The 14,124-nt window shown below is 38.0% G+C and overlaps 1 protein-coding gene across 1 annotated transcript in view; it reads left to right on the top strand.

Moving 5' to 3' along the window:
* Positions 1-868: 868 nt before the first annotated feature.
* Positions 869-14,124, top strand: part of immp2l (inner mitochondrial membrane peptidase subunit 2) — a 312,405-nt gene continuing 299,149 nt past the window's right edge. The window contains exon 1 of the mRNA XM_030136553.1: positions 869-887. The gene's annotated coding sequence lies outside the window, so the exon portion shown is untranslated. The remainder of the gene's footprint in view (positions 888-14,124) is intronic.

The following is a 14,124-nucleotide window of genomic DNA, read 5'->3' as shown; positions in this document are numbered from 1 at the left end:
TAAAACAGGAGAATATAAAACAAGCAATAAAACAGAGTAAATCCTGTGTCATGTTTCTTTTAAAACCCTTCTTCTTTGCTTGTTGTAATGTCTATTAACATCCTTTTTTTTTTTTTTTTTTTTTTTTAATTCAAGTGACTCGAGGTGTGGAAAAAGGTCCTTCCATTGCAGTTTTGCATAATATACCATTTGCACTACACCCCGAAAAACCACCTCTTGCCAGTGCAAAAACTTTTAACTAAAAAAGAGAGTTTTGGCGAAATTGTCATTCTTCCATTAGGTAATTTTTTATGCACAAGTTATATTTGCGCAATTTGAGGGTCAGTGGAAAAGTGACCAGTGTGTGGTGTACCTGCATCTTCAGCTAGTGATGGGTTAAAAGAAGCAGAGGGTCAGTTCCAGTGTATGTTTCATGTCCTGTACAATACGGACAAATAATAAAATAAAGACAGGAATATAAATGTTCTTTTGCTGTGATGTATTTCCTACCCACTGAAAGGTGCCACTGTAACAAAAAAATCCTCATTGTATATTTCCTCTTCTTATCATCATCATCATTGTTATTATTATTATTATTATTATTATTATTATTATTATTATTATTATTATTATTATTATTATTAGGCAAGGCAAGGCAGATTTATTTGTATAGCACAACTCATACACAGGGCAATTCAGAGTGCTTTATTATTATTATTATTATTATTATTATTATTATTATTATTATTATTATTATTACTAAAAAGCATAACGCACAGCAGCAAATGAGAAACTAAAGTAGAAAAAATCTAATGTGACAGGCACTCATCAGTAACTTGTCAGACTTTAGGACCCGGGGGAGACATGTGACGTAACACAACAACAGGAAGTAGGCACTCACGTTGCGGGTAGGTGTGTTATCTTCTACTGTTTTACCTTTAGTGTTCTGAGGGGAGTTTTGTGTATTCCAACTGGAGGAGAAGTGCCTCCTGCTACTGCTGTGCATGTTTCAATGACCCGGTCTTACTGGCATGTTTTTCTGACCGCGACATTGTTTGTAGAGTTAGCCTGTGGTTCATGAAGAGGCTAACTGTTAGCATACAGGTCAAAGCAATGAATGACAGCAGCAGATTAAAGGTGCAAAAGGGAGCAGAGATGCTGTCAGGGTGGAAGGGAGGGGATGGTTTTGTTTTCTGTTTTTGAGTGCATTTTTATGACGTTGTCTACGTTCAGGGTTACATTCTTTGCAGTCTGTTCTGGCTGTTTAAAAAGTTTGCTGTTTGCAGTTGATGCTGTTTTCTGTTTGTAGATTCAGGGCTGACTAATGGACTCTATGCACAGCCCCACTACTTCCTGAACTTCAGGTGGGTCCTTTATTTACTGTCTTTCATTATTATATTCATTATAATCCGGGTGTGCCTAATTAATCAGTAGTCACAGTAAGAAATAGCAGACACACCTGGGTTCATCAGTGTGTCCAATGATGAAAGACAGGAAATAAAGGACCCACCTGAAGTTCAGGAAGTAGTGGGGCTGTGCATAGAGTCCATTCAGAGAAAGGCAGCCAACAGTTAACTCTTTAAAACCTGACGTGTCATCCCTGACACACTCTGTGCATATGCACTTTGGATGGCTTTAACTCTTTCACTGTTTGTGCAATTGGAGAAATTCCAGGATCCCATGTGGGGTCACCTGGAATTCAAATGGGGTCGCCTGAAGTTTCTAGTAATTGATAAAAATAAAAACTTACTAATAAACAATATGTGGTGAGTTGAGAGAGACAATTACAATCCATAAAAGACATGATGAACTCTGAAGCACTGTGGCACTGTTTATCGGTCAAATGTTCATTGTGGTCAGTTTCAGATACTGCAGCTCTTTCATAATTCATAGTTTGAGTTATGGTTTGTTCAGTATTAATTGTCAGCCTTGTAAATACAATCTAGACCAATGTTTTTCAACCTTGGGGTCGGGACCCCACATGGGGTCGCCTGAAATTTCTAGTAACTGATAAAAATAGAAAAAAAACTTATATATGGTGAGTTGAGAGAGACAAACATAATACATAAAAGACAAGACAAAACTGTGAAACTGAAACTGAAGCACTGTGGTACTGTTTTTCCTTCAAATGTTCATTGTGGTCAGTTTCAGATGCTGCAGCTCTTTCATAATTCATAGTTTGAGTTATTGTTTATTCATTATTAATTGTCAGCCTTGTAAATCCAAGCTGGACTGACTGTACATATCCTGACCAAGGAAAATAAAATTCTCACTGCCTCCATCCATAATAATATGTATTATATAGACTAAATGTCATCTAAAATTAACATGTATTTGCAACATAGTACAACAAAATATTACATGATCAAAAACAAATTAATTTTAGCCAAATAAAAAAAAGTCTCTGTTTTGAAAGTCGGGTCACCAGAAATTTGCGACATTAAAATGGGGTCACGAGACAAAAAAGGTTGGGAACCACTGAGCTAGACTGACTGTACATATCCTGACCAAGGCAAATAAAATTCTCACTTTGTGCAGTAATCTACACCTGGCTTTTCTGCCTCCGTCCATAAAAATATACATTATATAGACTAAATGTCGTCTAAAGTTAATGTTTATTTGCAACATAGTATAGCAAACTATTACATGATCAAAAACAAATTAATTTTAGCAAAAAATGTCTCTGTTTTCAATGTCTGGGGTCACCAGAAATCTGTGATGTTAAAATCGGGTCACGAGCCAGAAAAGGTTGGGAACTACTGCTTTATTGGGTCATTACAGTAATCTCACTTATGCCTGTACTAGAAACTGGAGAACTATACATGCAAAGTATAACATGCAGTAAATTGTAAATGATTGCTAGATTTTGAAAGATCTGGAGAAAAAAAAAAGAGCTGTGGAAAAATGGACAAACAGACTCACTTACAGCATAGTTTCTAACCTTTTTTTAGTCAAAATAAGGAAAAAAGTCCAGGTGGGCCATGTTAGACTTAAGGTTTAAGGATTAAGGCTTCTGTGGCAGTGTGTGAAACTGATTGATACTTATACATCGTATCAACATTCACTATTTGCAACCCATACATTTCTCATAACCTGAGGTAGATGAAAGATTAGGAGTTTATTTGGTCTCTGCTGTCAGAGACAAAATAAACAAAACAAACATCTGTCCTATCAAGCCCAGGCTCTACAAACTTGCAAATGAAAACGAAATATAGGAAAGGTGAGATAAATGTCAAAATTAAGGAATATCTTTTTCAACAAATAACTTGAGCTTTATTTTTTCGGATTCCAATTTGTTTTTATGAGTAAAATATATGGGACATTACTCATCTTGCTGCCCAGTATATAACCTCAGGAACAGTGAACCTAGGACAATGAACACACACATAATTAATGTTATTGTTACTGTGTAATTATATGTCAGTGCTTTGGTTGACATTTGTTCAATTATCATACAAATCAAGCCACCTCTTGAACTGAATAGATTCCATTATTGTTCATCCTAATGGAATTGCAGTCCTGATGGTGCATTGCATTCACAAATAACAATAAGCAATTAAAACAGAAAAGGGCTAAATTAAATAACAATGTATGGATAAAATGTGTGGTTATTGTTGTTACTTTAAAAATGATAACACATAAAACTAGAAAAGCACTCAGAGAGCACAGACCTCTGCCAAGGCAGATCAGTGCTCCCCCCGATCACCACCAAAATTTAATCATTTGTTCCTTGTGCTAGTATCAACATTTCCTGAAATTTTCATCCAAATCTGTCCATAACTTTTTGAGTTATCTTGCATACGGACGGACAGACAGATAGACAAACCAATGCCGGCAAAAACATAACCTCCTTGGCGGAGGTAACAATGGTATGCTATTATTCTTGGACATACCTATGTTTAAGTGGTGCAGTTAGGAATATAGCCTACAGCAAGTTCCATGCATATTTGGACGGTGACTTATTTTGTCATTTTGCCGCTGTACACCACCGTGAGATTAACTTGTACCAAATGATGATAAGAGAAAAGTATGTAGAAAGAAAGGAAAAGGTCGTGGTTCAAAGCAGACCGTGCCATGTGTCCGACATGGGGGAGGCAGTGTTAGGGCATACTCATGTTTACATAAAAACACACTGCAGATATAGAAATGTCTCTGCAGTGTAACACAAATGCAGACTGAAGTGCTGTGTTACAGGTAGTAATTCAGTTCAGTGTGCTCAATTCTCATGTGCTCTTGTGTGGTAGAGGCTGTTGGGTTTATCTGTGATATGATGGATGTGGAGTGAGTACCAGAGGGCTGCAGGTCAAACAGATGATGTCCAGTGTGGAAGGGGTCTTTCAGTTTGTTGGCTGCTCTACTGAGGCAGTGAGACCTAAATAAGTCCTCCAAAGAGGGCAGTGAGAAGCCCATGATCTTTTGGGTGGTGTCTTTGACCTCTTGTAGTGCTCTCCTGTCCAGCTGGCCAACCACGCTGTGTATATCAGTACACTCTAGTAGGTCACCAACAGCAGGTGCTGCAGGAAGTAGAGTTGTTTCTGGATGTTCTTGATGACTGCAGTGGTGTTTTTCAATGGTGCATGCTGATGTGGATATCATGTTTCTTTTCGTATCTGATAGTCTTATGTCTGCATAGAAAAAAATTAGGAGCACTTAACACTTAACATTGCTCAACAGTAGCCACACTGACCAGGTTGCATGTGAAAGTTCCTGCACTACACATATGTTCATTTATTTTTTGTTTACTGGCCTCCTGAACTTCTCCCCAGGTGATAAATTATCTCAAACTGGCATTTTAGCCTGATTAATATATCTGCCAGCCAAGTAACTGGCCCACCTCTAGTTGCTCTGGTAGTACAGAAAAGATGTGCACAGCCATGATGCATTATTAATGCTTATCTGGAGATAAATGTCCATTAATCTAAAAAAAAAAACAAACGTTCCCTTGAATAGGGATGGGAATTGTTAAGAATTTAACAATTCCAATTCCTTTATCGATTTTGCTTATCGATCCGATTCCTTATTGATTCTCTTATCGATTCCCATTGGGTGAGGGAATAAAAGAGTACAAACGGGTGTGTGTGCATTAACTGTCTTTTATATTTCTATCTCTGCACAGAAAATATAACATATACAGTATGTACAAATAATAGTAACAGATGATGCATGGCCCGGTTCAGGGGGGTGGGGAGCGGGGGCGGCGGCATGCAGTGAAAGTGAAACTTCAGATGCTTTACTAATTCCTCTATTGCCGCATTTCTACTACGTGGAACCGGTTCGATTAGGCTCGGCTCGTCTCCTGTTGTTGTGCACCTCATGTCTTTTCCCCTAACTTCAGAAACTTGTATTTGGGTACGACATTTGTTGCCCACACCGAAACCGGAACTGGGTCCGACGTTCACTCTGCCGCTACATTCACAAGCGTCGCTAAGTAGCGTACCAAATATGTGACATTCCTGTAAATGATTCACATGCTGTGGACAAATGTTTGAGCAGATTGGAGGGATTCCACCCTTTTGAAGACGTGGAAGCTTTGACAGTGTTCCAAGTAAGTGGACCTGGTGTCCTCTTTTTAGACCGTTTCTGCCTCAACACCATGTTGGCTACGTTCTGAGCAAAACAATGAAGCGTACGCGTGACGTCATCACGCATGCACAACGAAGGCGGAATTGATAAGCAGAATCGTTAAGCAGGCAGGCAAATGATTCCAAGGAATCAAGCTACTGGGAACCAGTTCTCAAAAAGAACCAGTTCTCGATTCCCATCCCTATTGATGTGTAACACCTTTAAACTAAAAAAAACAAACAAAAAAAAACTCTGCTCTTCTCCGATTTGATTACAAAGATGGCATACGACCATCACCTGAATCAAAGCAGCACCTTGAGTAATGAGTTAAAGTTGATTTTTACATATTTAAATCCTTATGTTTATAGGTAGACAGACAGACAGTAGGGATTTAAGAAAATATCAGTTCTGCAATATATCATGATATTTCATTTCACAATACTGTGTCGATATTAAAAAGTACTGTATCAATATTTTTTAGGTATTTATTCAAATGCAGATATTGTGGAGGTTCATTTTTGTTTTTCTTTTTTCTTTATTATTATTTAACACTCTTCTATTAAATAATGTTAGTTCCTTTGTTGGGATTGAACGAAAATAATATTCTGATGTTAGTTCTGAACTACTAGAATATGAACATTTGAACAGGATCTTAAACTAATGTCTGTAAAACATCATTTATTGTTTTAACACTGGAACATGTTGTGATATAGCATTAGATCCTGTTCTGATCAAATAAAAATGTGTTTAGTATTTGTGCATATTTCTGGTGTAATTAATTTCTTCAAGGAAATAATCATGTTAAAAAAAGAAACGAGCGAAAAAATTGCCATTTTAACAATATTGTGATGTATCGTGATATATCATATTGTGATCCTAGTATTGTGATTTGTATTGTATCGCTAGATTCTTGCCGATACACAGCCCTAATAGATAGATAGATAGATAGATAGATAGAACACAGTGCAGTTTTTGCTATTTACAATAATGCAAAGAGTGCACTGGTTGTTTTGTACATTTTATACATGATATTGGGATGCATCAATAAAACACTGGTTTTAAACTGTAATACAAAAACAAAACAAAACTGTAATCAGGAGCAGGTTTCAGCTAATAATCACATGTCAGCTTACTACTCAGTTGCATAAATTAAACTGCTGGTATCAGTGGTCAATAATGTTTATGTTACTGGTATATTGACCCCAGAGGGGGTGACCTTAACGGTCATGAGAGGCTGTGAAATATTCTAGAAGAGGCTTCAATGCTCTGAAAGAAAAAGTTTAGATGTGAACTACTTTCGGGGAAAAACAAGCCCCGTTTTTGTCTGAAACATCAAACATCAAACCAGCAGTAACATCTCCTTTAGATTTATTTTTCAATACCCCAATCATTTGTGGTTTCGCTGTCACCTCTGTTGACAACTACATTTTGACATGTGATTTTTGCCTCATAACGCTATCCTGAAGCAGCCATATGGGAGAAAGCTGTTCACTGTTGGACACAGCCTGGTTATTTCTGTCTGATTTTGTGCTGTCAAATGGCTTTCAGCCTGTATTTGTGCCCCAGAGTGGCTGCCTGAGCTAATGACTGCATCACTCACAACCCAAACTGCCCATTAGCCCTCCAAGGTGAGCAGAAGCAGGGATTTCTGTATGCATTTCCTGCCACCATGGCATAAAGAATCGTGTGTTATGTTCTGCATGAGAGACAAATCCCATTTGGGGTGCGGGCAGTGGGCCTGGATCCTCCCAGCTTACAGTCAACTCTTACGCCCATCCAATAATCACCTTAGTTTTGGCTGAGTGAGTGCAGTCATGGCCGTAGCTCGACGGTTTGGAGATGAATAAATATTCACTGATAAGGTTAAAGAGATTATCCAGCCTATGCCTTATTTCATAAGCACCTGAATGAAAGTCAGAGCAAATGTCACACTCATGGAGATGAATTTTAGTTTTGGTTCTTCATTAAATGCAGGGCCACGTCCAGAGTGTTATTATCTTTAACTACCAGCCAGATTACCATGAAATTTGTTGTGAATCATAGTCAACACGCAGCGCTTTCTAATGTTTTCTGTGACCTCTTGACCAAGTGACAAGCACACAGCTGGGCACTGGTGCCACTGTTCCACTAACAGCCGTCACAAGTAATGCTGCACAATAGACATTTTTACCAGCAGATGTTTAGGCTTGTAAAAGCAGGCAAAGCACGTTTGTACTGATAAAATTAAACATGGCTCTGTTCCATTTAGTTGCCCCAGGAGGCCATTCCAGTGAATCAGCATGAAGAATTCCAAAGCCTGAAAGTGATGCATCTAAATGGATGCTGCTATTTTAATGATATCCGCTACATCGCTTTTATCTTAACAAGTTAATGACTATTAAGGTCATTTGGACTAAACCAGCTTGAATATCTGGGGTGGACAAATGTCTCTTATTGTAATCTCAGTGCCAGCCTGTCAGACTCAGACTCATGACTGTAGTTGTTTATTACATCACAATTACCAGTTGCTGCACTGCCCAGAATAAGTGCAACATGATTTTGTTACTGAAACTGTACTGCTCTATTCTCAGGCCTTATCCGCCGGGTAAATGACACGCATTGTCAGTTGGAACCAGAATGAAATGCACAATTTAGAGATGGTGACATTGCAGAGAAATAAGTTAAACAATTTTTTTTTTTGGTGATTTACAACTTATAAATGCATCCACACATCTCTATAAAAAGTCTTATCAGTCAGTCTGTTGGTCTCTTCTATTTTTAAAAATATGATATGTCAGGAATGCTATGGCAAATTGTCACAATATGTGACACAAATGTTCACTAGGCTCAAGGATGAACTGATAAGAATTTGGTTGCTGTGACCTCACAAAACATCTTTAAAGACAAAATTTCACACACACGCATCATAGAGTACAAAATAATCAGATGGTACCATTTTATGTCCAGAAGGTCAAAGGTTAACTTCACTGTTACATTATACTCTATAAAAACGCTTTTCTGTCCATTTTGACCATAGTTGACCTAACTATTGATTAATTTGCATGTAAATAATTTAGATTAAGCACAAATTATTGGTGTTTGGCTTTGCAGTGTTATCCACGGCATTATTTGTAACAGAAGCTCATAAAAATGAAGCTGAATATTGCAAGTGAAGCGCTTCAAGATTAATGGGTATTGACCCTAATTGTCTACTCCGGTTCCATCAAACCATAGCAGAAAAAGAGGATGCAACAAGATGATCATTGACATAGTGGTAGTTAAACCAATCAGTGCTTACCACATTAAACACCCTTTAAAATTGTCAGGTTTACTCACTATTTAGCACATGATTGTACATGTACTGCTGTGATGGGATGTTAAATCATGGAAACCATCATTGGAAATGTAATGGAAATAGGACATTTCTGTTAGTTTCCAAGCGGGAAATAATTCTAATCATTATGCAAAATGATCAAAACAGTCAGCTTAAATTAGGTTTTGGTGATTATGTAATAATTGAGGTGAGATGAATGTTGCGGCCTCTAGAGAAAGCTTTGTATTCTTTAGGCTTTAAAATTATCAAGTTATTTATACAGCAGGGCCTCTCCCTGCACCATTTCCTCTTAGCTGTCAGATTTCCATCTGCAGACGCTCCCATCATTAATGAAGCACTCATCAGAAAAAATCAATCTGGTACCAGCTCCAGGCCTTTTTAATGGAAAAACGTCTTTCATATTGATAGTGGTGTTCTGTAATTAGAGTTAAAATTGTGTTGCAACTGGAGAAACACAAAAGATGGAGATGGCTTGTTTTTCTGAAAGTCAGTGTAATTGCTGTGATGTTCGAGCCATTCCAATCATCTGTGAAGCCTCTTGCATTGATAAAAGCTTTGCGGAGGAGGCAGCGGCTGAACTTTGCTCTGGACCAAGCTGAGATGTATGCCACACTCTCTGACCAGTAATTATGTGTAATCTGTTAGAAAAGTCTCAGTGATATCCAGAAGGACGGTCTCTTTCAGTAGCCTCCTTTTATACTTATGGAAGCTGGTGGAGGTGAACTTTGTGGCCAGGTCACACGCTGACATTTAGTGAACATCCTGGAGCTCTGGCCTTTTAGATTCTCCTCCTGAACACGAAGGCAGCTTCTCGACTGTCCCCATAGTTAAAGGACACATCTGCAGTGGCTTTTGGCTCTTGGCTCAGTTTACTCGCTCTGTTGTTTCAGTAGTGCATCTTTTTTTTTTTTTTGTGCCACCTGCACTGTTTAAAGTACACGCAGAGTCTGGTTGACCTCATCTGGGGTTGTTGTTAGACATTGGAAAGAATACCCGTCAATGGGGCTGAGGTCGCTAACGGCCTGATGACAATCAAGGGTACCAGAAAGGGTGCACATATAGATAAAAATAATAATGCTCTATCAAAAATCAGACAGGCCATTTTATTTGTCTGATATTTCTCTTTTAAAGTCCAAAATATTTTTGTATTATGGTGTCTACTAAAAATTTCGCAGGCTTGTACCCCTGTCAAATCAGAAATTATTGGGTGTACGGACACTACAGCCTAATAGCCTCCATATTTAATGCCTACGAAGATATACAAATGTTTTGGTACTTAGGATAATCATGCATTGTTTATTGCATAGATGTCGTGTCCAAAGTGTGCTGAAAAATTCCATATATTGACAGAAACAATAAAATTAGACCCACATATTTTGAATATGGTGTACAGACTCTACAAGATTGGACTGGAAATCTGTCTTACCACATGGTCGCATCTCTGTTAGATCTGTAACTAAGTCTTCCTGGTACAGAAGTAAATAAACATTTGTGAACAAGTTATAACAATATATCTATAAGGCATATACGCCATATTATTGATGGAAGTATAATGGGACACTACATGAATTTTGGTGAACAACGCACCATTGAAAACATGCGGTTCGACGTAAACATCCGTTTGCCACATTGTTACCAAATTTTCTGCAGCCAGGGGCCAGACCAAAATCTGTCTAGTTGTACATGTTTAGTCATAATAATACTTAAATAACAGGTTCCCATTCTATTATTACAATTAAAGGGCTGTAAAAGAAGGGTTTTCAGAACAAAATGGTTGTCTTAATACTGAAAATAAGAATTGATAATCAAACAGCTGTTCAACAAAAATGATCAATAAATGAAAAGCAATGTGATGTGTGTATTTTGTAATAAAAAAGACACAGGAGTTGAGTAGTAATTATTTATTGTGTTACAAAACATTATGGACAATAATTTTGCTCTCCTATAACATTAAAATTGTGCACATTTTCACACTCATTGGGTCACCATTTTATCAGTTTTTATCCGATTTTCTTCAAATTTGGAGCATTGCAAGATCTAGTAATAAGATGACCAAAGAAACATTTTGGGAATGGTTTTGGGGGTATCTTTTTTCCAATACTGATTAATAACTGATGCAAATATACTTGTGCACCTTGATTGTGATCAAGCCATAAGGTTGTTAGGAAACTCCTCAGTTGCTGGCCCCTAGGGATGGATGAGCTCTGACCTGAGTTCCTCAAGGCTGTGGATGTTATGGGGCTGCCCAGTTTGACACACACATAGAGATTATGGATTATGGACAGTGCCACTGGATTGGCAGACCAAGGTGATGGTCCCCCCCATGGCATTCAGAACCTTATCAAAGTAAAAGCTTTATCACTATGAATTTTCCAGAAAATCCAATGGGTAGCCTATTTTTTAAAATTTTATTTAGCTTAACAAGGAAGATCATTTTATTCTTAGCCATTAAGGGTCACTTCATCCTTCAGTTTGTAACATTCACAATAAACACATTTAAAGATAGGTGGTTTTCACTGAACATGAAGATGATGAAAAAACTGTAATATGAAGAATAAATACGCTGTCTATAGGGATGTAACATTTACCGGTATAACGATAAACCACGGAAAAAATTGCAGACGGTTAGTATTACCGTTTAAATTCTAATTATCATGATAACTGTGTTTGATTACCGCACTTTTAGGGGAGAAAACGCCTATGTAAAGATCTGCTTTTATGTCAAATATTTGAGTATATTTTTAATTTATTGCAATTTTGATTTTATATTCCTAATATTTGGAACCAATATTCACTTTTAAAGTCTTTGGAAAGGTTCGTTAAGCATCTTTGTGTTATTTATGCAATAAAGTATATAATTTTTCAAATCAGATTTTATATTTTTTTGTGTTTTCTGGCCTTTTATATTTTTTATAGTAGGTTAAAGTGAAAAAATAATAGACAGATGAGATAGATGAAGTGCTGAAAAACAGATACCAAACATGGGTATAGTAAACATTTGTTTATAAAGTATATAAAGGCAAAATTAGAAGTACTGAAAAACGGACAAAATTAGCTCAGACCACTAATAAGTTAATATTTGAATGTTTCTGCCAACAAAAGGTACATTATGCCAATTATTTTATTTTATTTTTTTATTTTTGTATTTTTTTTTCCAAAATACAACTTGGTTAAATTATTTCAGTGTGTGTATCAGTACTTTTTGAACATTTTGAGCACAATTTCAATAATACCGCGATGATAATGATAACTGTGATAATTTTGGTCACAATAACTGTGATATGAAATTTTCATATCGTTACATCCCTAGCTGTCTAACAAATGCAGCATTAAAAGCTGTATGAAATGGAAATAGTCCCTATAATTCCTACAGCACTTGAGTAAACTATTTGTCAGTTATATTTCACTACTCTTTATTTAAGTGGTCAGGTAATAATAATAATGGATTAGGTTTACATAGTGCTTTTTCTATGAATGCATACAGTGGATCCATTATTCATTCACTCACACTCTGGTGGTGGTAAACTACATTTGTAGCCTGATGGAAGTGTGGCTGCCAATTCGCGCCTACGGTCCCTCCGACAGAGTGGGATTCAAACTGTCAACCTTTTGGTGACTGGACGATCCCCTCTACCTCCTGAGTCATGGCCGCCCTGCATATTACCTGCCCAGGTAATATGCATGTTATTGTAAGGATTAGGCTACTTACTGAATACACAAAAGCGTGAGCGTAATTGAAGCGCTCATTAGCTGCTTCTTCCACAGTAAACCGAAGGCAGCAGTGACCCTCCTCCTCTTCAGTGTTGTAGATCTCACTCTCTTAAGTCTGTCAAACTTATTTGTGGGTCAGGGCTTTTATATGGCTCTGTGTCTGCTTCCCCTGCAAAGCCTAGAAATGCTGCCGAGGCAGAAGTGGAGCTGGTTTTGGGGGAAATCTCTCAGCGGCCGGCTGTAATCAGCGTCCCTGCTGCCTTGCTGCATCCTCCCCTGTGGATTTATCGGTCTGGAAAAGCTTTGGAACGCCAACATTAGTCACCGGCTGAGATGGAGTCCAGCCCAGAGACCCAGAAATTCAATTCAAGCAATCTGAGCAATAGCACACCACAATGTCTCGGCTTGATAGTGGCTGATATGCTGACCTGAGGTCTGCTTGGGGCTCTGCACTCAGTGGATTTGATATTTATACCTTCTGTATCTGGCTCATCTGAATATATTTGAAGCGGTTAGTGGAAATGGGTTTGTTGAACTCCTGACAGATCCCTGAGAAGCTGCTTTTAGACATAAAGAGGCCTCCTTATCCAAAGCCGACACCACGCGCCACTCTTTGACTTCAGTCTGCTCTTTTATAGTGCTGATATAAAAGCAGGCGCTCTTATTTCCGCAGCTGCCGCAGTCTAATAACCCCCAATAAGTGTTTGTTTATGATAACCTGTCGAGTCTATTGCCACTGCTTGTTACAGAGCTGCTTCTGCATATTGGGTGCCTTGCATGAATACCAATGCTGAGTGGGAGATGTGCTGCATTAACTCGTTTGTCACTGTGTCGACAATATTAATGCCTTTTCTGCAGACTTGATAAAGACTCTTCCCTCAGCGGAGCTCACTTTAATGTGCCGGAGTGCAGTTGTCATCGCGTCATAAACAAAGCCACAGCAAGGAAGGCAGCTGATGTAATATAGTAACTGTAGTAACACAACCTGTGAGATGCAGTATCGGTCAAACTACAAAACACTGGGAGTGTCGGAGACGAGGAAGCTTCAACAGAGACCTTACATCATGTCTTAGTGTTTTAATGCTTCTGTCAGGTTTGTCATCAGGCGTTTTCTTAGTTTGTTTTTTTTTTTTTTCTTTTTACCACTAATGGGTTTTGGATTGTTTAGGTTCTCCATGTTCACCCTCCTTTTTAGCGCAAATAAATATATTTAAGCTTTCGGGAAGAGACAGTTCACAAAAATTTAGGATTTTCTAAAGTCGTAACCAAATTATGGGTTTTGGTGTTTAACTTTGTCATCTCATTTTGAAGTTTGGTACCTTCACAAAGGCTTATACAGGGCAGCTCCACTGGTTGTTTTTAAGGGTGTTTTCACACCTGAATTTCATTTTGATTCAGGGAGTAATGTATTACAATGTGTTTGGGCATCACCTTGTTTCGGTTCGTGTTCACACTGCTCCATGCCCCCGACACCACGCCCATGTAAACAGGTGGAAGCCATGTCCCTTCATGCGCTCACTGAAAATCTTGAATACTTCGGAAAATTTTGTGCGTGTCAT

Source organism: Sphaeramia orbicularis, chromosome 6 (genome assembly GCF_902148855.1).
Source record: "Sphaeramia orbicularis chromosome 6, fSphaOr1.1, whole genome shotgun sequence".
Lineage (NCBI taxonomy): Eukaryota > Metazoa > Chordata > Actinopteri > Kurtiformes > Apogonidae > Sphaeramia > Sphaeramia orbicularis.
This window is presented reverse-complemented; position numbering and strand designations above follow the sequence as displayed.